This window comes from Olea europaea, unplaced genomic scaffold (genome assembly GCF_002742605.1).
Source record: "Olea europaea var. sylvestris unplaced genomic scaffold, O_europaea_v1 scaffold1814, whole genome shotgun sequence".
NCBI classification, from domain to species: Eukaryota; Viridiplantae; Streptophyta; class Magnoliopsida; order Lamiales; family Oleaceae; genus Olea; species Olea europaea.
The window spans coordinates 176,894-182,767 of NW_019235893.1; the positions used below are offsets into that span (position 1 = coordinate 176,894).

General features: G+C 35.1%; 1 pseudogene; it reads left to right on the forward strand.

The window, feature by feature from the left end:
• Positions 1–947: 947 nt before the first annotated feature.
• On the forward strand, positions 948–4,041 carry LOC111378410 (annotated as a pseudogene).
• Positions 4,042–5,874: the final 1,833 nt, after the last annotated feature.

Genomic DNA, 5,874 nt, shown 5'->3' on the forward strand with positions numbered 1-5,874 from the left:
CAATAAATGTCTCATCAAGATCCAAATAAAATCCAATTTTTAACAATAATCTAAATTTTCTTATTACCTCTACTTCTACCGTCTTTTCGTCACCAACATAGAATATCTTTCACCATCACTTTGTTTTAAGCAACTCAGGCAATCCTGGATAGACACACTAATATGAGTTGCTGCACCAGAATCTATCCACCAAGTATGTTTAGGTACCAAAGTTAAACCAATCTCAGAACAAACCAAATGAAAAAGAATACCTTTCTTTACATATCATGCGTGATAATTGGTGCAGCTTTTCTTCTTATGACTTGCAGCTCCATAGAAGAAAAGACCATCGTTAGTTGGTTTTTTAAGTTGTTTCTTTTGTGATACTGTATCGGCAGCTTCCTTATCAATATTCCTTTTTTTTTTTGTTCATTTTGTCCTTAGAGGTGATAGCTAAATGAGCATTTTCTACTTTCTCATGCTTCAATTTTTTCTCTTCCTAGATACAATGTGAGGTGAGCTCATTAAGGGACCATGAGTACTTTTGACAGTTGTAGCTCACCTTGAATTAACTTAAATGCACTGGAAGGAACCAAATGCACCAATAAGTATTCAGATAAATTCAACTTGAGTGCCTTTAGTTTTGAAGCAATGTGAGACATTTTCATAATATACTCTCGTATGTTTCATTTCCCTTTATACCTCATTGAGACAAGGTTTGCCAAAAGTGTACTTGTTTCAGTCTTTTTATTTGTGGCAAACCTCTTTTCAAGGTGTTCAAGGAAACTCTTAGTTGTAGTCACCTTATTGGACATAGTGCCCCGATATGCTTCTGGAATAGCACGCTTCATAACCATTAAACTTATGCGGTTCGATGTTCCAATTTTTTCATATTTCTCTTGTCATCAGAGGTACTTTTATCAGTAAGTGCAGCATGTTGATAGACCTGTAAAGTAAGGTCCAAGTCCATGACTCTGAGAATAATCATCACGTTCTCTTGCTACGCCCTGAAGTTTGTGCCATTTAGCATTGGAATTGAATTGATGTTAGTAGAGATATTAACAGCAAAACCTGAAACTGAATTAGAGAACAATTATTACGAATGGCTCATGAATATCTTTAATATGCAAATAATAATAATATCAAATAGTGGTAGGACCCATCAAAGAATACCTAGCACAACATTAATATCTAGTATTTGGACATAAATATTGACTTATAAGTGGTACTTTTAGAATAGTGATCAAACATTAACGATAAAATAATATGTCAATCAATAAATCTTTCTTTGGACCAATTTATTGATTACACATTAAACCAAATAATCGCAGTACGTTTATCATCGCAAGTGCATGCGCAATTATCCTAAATACTGACATTCCTTTGGGCTGATCCATGTTCGCATGAACACCGCATGCACAAACACCTTTTAATATTCTAAGTTAATTAATTTCTGCAAGAGAGGTTGCTTTGGCAACATGTTGCTTGAATTAGTTCATTTTCAAATATTATATCTCTTAAAAGAGTCCTCAGTACGAAAATTTGAAAAAGAAAATCACCAATTTTGCATATTCTATTTAGTTTTAAACTTTAGGGGCCTTACAATTAATAATTCAAAACTTTAGGAGGGAAAAATTAATTAATTCAAAGCTTTAGCGCAAATGTTAATAAATTTAAAACTTTAGGGACCAAAATTAACCAATTCAAAACTTTAGGGGGCCAATTAGAATAAATTAAAGCTTTGGGGACCAATTTGAATTAATAATTAAACTTTTGAGGGTTTTAATTATAAAATTCAGAACTTTAATGGCCAAATTAATTAATTTTTAAACCATAATGACTGAATTATTAAACTCAAAACTTAATAGCCCAATTTGGATGAACTTTAAAACGTTAGGGACTTGAATATTAAAATTTACACAAGCAGGACCCGCCCCCAAATCTCACCCAACCGAAACTGAAACCCTAAGAAATTTTCTTCTTCTCTTCTCCTTGGCGGTGTTGATCGCGAGCGGCGCCCCCCACATAGCACTATCGACGCTGCTGCATTTGCAGCTACAACTACGCTGCGCTTTGCAGCGTACAGCTGCCCTGTCGCGGGAAAAAAAATCCCAATTTTTGTTTAAACTTTAGGAAAAAAATCTGAATCCAAAACCAAAAAAACCATAATATGAAATTCATCAACCATTAATTTGAATTATGAAAGACAATAATGACAATTATACTGCAAAAGTTTTCAAAATCAACAAAAAAGATCCAAAAATTGTCAAATCTGAAAACTTTAAAAAATATTGTAAGAACCAAATAAATTATTCGATTCTCAATGATTCAACATGAAAAGGCTTTGATACCACTTGCTGGAGAAATTGTTATCGTAAAATCACCTGATTTTCATGTTGAATCATCAAGAAATATATTAATTATAGCTGAAGAATCAAACATAGTTAATGCAATAGTTGAATCTTGAAGTTTTAGTCTTCCAAATCAACATGCAGCCCATAATTCTCCTGGTGATGAGAGACAGAACAGAATGAGCAATTTACGTGTTATTTGAGGACAATAACTGTATTTATATATATTGACTCCCTTTAACCTCATTCGACTCATCAAAAAATATGAACCTGGTTCTGGCCTCTATACATAAAATACCCACGCTTTAATTGGATGTATTAAAGTTCGAAATATCGAAGTCTTATTAGATCACTTTAATTGAGTTTAACCAAATTTGATGACCTTAAATTTAATGCACAATAATTTACACATATAAACCCACATGATCGTTTAAAATTCCTTACAATAACTTCTCGTTATTGAAAGTGTATAATCATTTGAGTTTTCAAGTTTGAGCTTAGGTTTTCGAATGAATTCCTGTCTTACAGTTTGTTAAGTTTCCAGGAAATCAATATGAGTTGCCACTTGTTAAGAGTCTACAGAGAATGATTTCTGAGTGAACCATCAACAGAGTAGATGCACTCTACGAATATTCACACTCGTTTTTATTTGTTCCGGATATGAAGGACTTCCTCCCCCCAAGAAATCTTTTAATAGCATGCTTTATACTATCAAGTGATTTAGCAATTATCCACTGGATATAGATTAAAAAAAAAAGCTTCCTGTTGTTTACTATAGGTATTGTCCTGGACTCCGGGGATGGTGTCAGTCTACGAGGGGTGTGCTCTACCACATGCTATCCTACGTATAGACTTAGCTGGTCGTGACCTCACCGATCACCATGTGAATATCTACTCCTTTACCACTACAACAGAACGTGAAATTGTAAGGGACGTGAAGGAAAAACTAACATAAATTGCTCTCGATTGTGAGCAGGAGTTAGAGAATGGCAAGACGAGCTCTCCTGTTGAGAAGAGCTACGAGCTGCCTGATGGGTAGGTGATCACTACTGGGGGCTGAGCATCTCAGATGTCCGGAAGTTCTTTTCCAGCCTTCGATGATTGGTATGGAGGCTGCAGGAATTCATGAAGTGTGATGTGGCTATTAGGAAAGATCTATATGGGAACGTTGTCCTGAGTGGTGGTGGGAACGTTGTCCTGAGTGGTGGTTCTACCACATTCACGGGTATTTCTGACAAAGAAATTTCTCCTTTGGCTCCAAGCAGCATGAAAATTAAAGAAAGGAAATATAGTGTGTGGATTGGCGCTTCTATTTTGGCATCCCTCAGCAGTTGATTTAATTTAGAATTCTGATCCAATCTTTACCATGTTTCGAGGGAAAGGCTCTCATCATACACGTATCTGGCTGAGCTTAAAGTTAAAAGTAATTCAACTAATTTAGGCTTTGGCCAACTTGCTCATTACTGAAATACACAGATTGGACCTGCTCCAGTTTTACAGTGTGCAACTGATGGGGGAATGTATTTTCTCTTGATGCAGATGTGGATTGCAAAAGCAGAATATGATGAATCTGGCCCTTCCATTGTACACCGCAAATGCTCCTAATTCTTCAGTATCAACAGGGAAGAGTAACATGCTCTGTTTTGAAATATATGTCCTACTTACAGGTTCTCTTTAACTCCGATATCAAATAGATTTCAGTCTTTTGGGAGAAGTCGTACACTCTCTGCCCTTCATTGTTACAAATAACCACTGATGTTGATTCAAATAATTAATCCACACAGAAATTCAACATGTTATTTCCTCTTCGAATGCATCGAATGAGAGTTTTTTTTTATTTTTTTCACCCTCAATTATAAATATTGATGACATTATATGTAAACCGTCTCTTAAGAGCATATTTGGCACGTAATACTAATACTACATGAATAAAATTTTCTGAACAACAATTCGCTAAACCTCCGAAGGCCTAAGACTTGGTAAAGAATTACTATAAACTAACGTTTGGTACCTAGTATTGCAACATGATGATGGAATGTATTATTCTCTTACTCAAGTAGATCAATATAGAATTGGACAAAATTTTGAGGCATTTTGTTCACAATATTTTATGATATTGAGCTTCAGACAGATAAATTTCAACTTATTTCCTCTTTGTTTCCTTCTAATCCAATATATCATGGCCGTACATTATTATTACATATTACAACTGAAAAATTCATAAAATTTATCAAATTCAATAATAATAAGGAGAAATACTAAAATAAATTAGAAAAGTTTCAATGTCCAGAAGACCCATAGATAGTGGGAAACTTTAGTATAATGGGAACAAAATGATGAAGCATGAGAGTGCAATTATACATGTGCCATGAGAGTGTGTGCACTATAAATCGAAACCTTCATGCCCCCACATTATCATAACATGCTACGTAGCTTTATTGATTATTTAAGTATCAATTAGTACATGTACATATTCATATACTGAAATCACCCGCCAAGAACGTGACAATTTTATCTAATTTATTGCAGTAATCAATTATATTTAAGAAAACAGACAAAAATTAAACCCAAATGGACCCTACAACACTTAATTTCGGGGCATACCACAGGTCGTAGTGATCAAGTTTCTACTTAGCCATATATTTCATCATTCATCATCTCTTCAGACTCCACTTTTGGTAACTCTCATATTTATGAAATTTAGGAAAATATTGTACTAATTGAATCAAATTTCAACTTCCCCTTAAGTTAACAAAATGTGTGGGCCCCAACACTCCGACGCGTGAAAAGTACCGTTCAAATTCAGCACGACTCTATGATCGAGTTGTGTTGGATTAGATTGTAGAGATTTTGTGGCTTGTGTCCTGCTACGCCAAAAAAATAACATGAGTCACCTCAAAACTGGTCATGTTAGCTGAGATCCGCACTCCAAACTCTCCCCTTTCCTTCACTTATAGATCACCCCAAGCAACAAAATGCGTCGAGCCTGAGTAGTCCAACACATGGTTCAAAACGACTGTAGAATCGAGTTGTTCTCAGCTCGAAAGTTCATTTCCGACCGAGGAAACAACACGAGTCATCTCAAAAATGGGTCTTCTAATTAAGCCTGGACCGGCTCCCATCCCACCTCTCACTCCCCCCACCATCCCCACTAAATTCAAAGCAAGAATCCAAAGTACATTAAAATCAACATCAGGAATAATTCAATGTTTGCCCACTCCATAGAACATGAAAATGCTTTGTGTAGCTACTGTGGGCCATGTGAAGAAAGCTAATGATCCAATGCCAGTCACATGTATACAGTGCATATATATGTTGGATTGTCTGAAAATTTTAATAATAATTATTATTATTATTTGAGGAGTGGTAGGGATCTGAATAATGGTTGGGTGTCAATGGATTGGGTGGCAACTAATCCATTTTGTTTGGGAACCTAATTGACAAAATAATCTGATATAATTATTAAGTAATTTGTTTTCTGGTTAGCTTATTATATCAGGCATGCATTAAGTTTTCCAGTTGAAAAGAGTATCCTATGCCTATG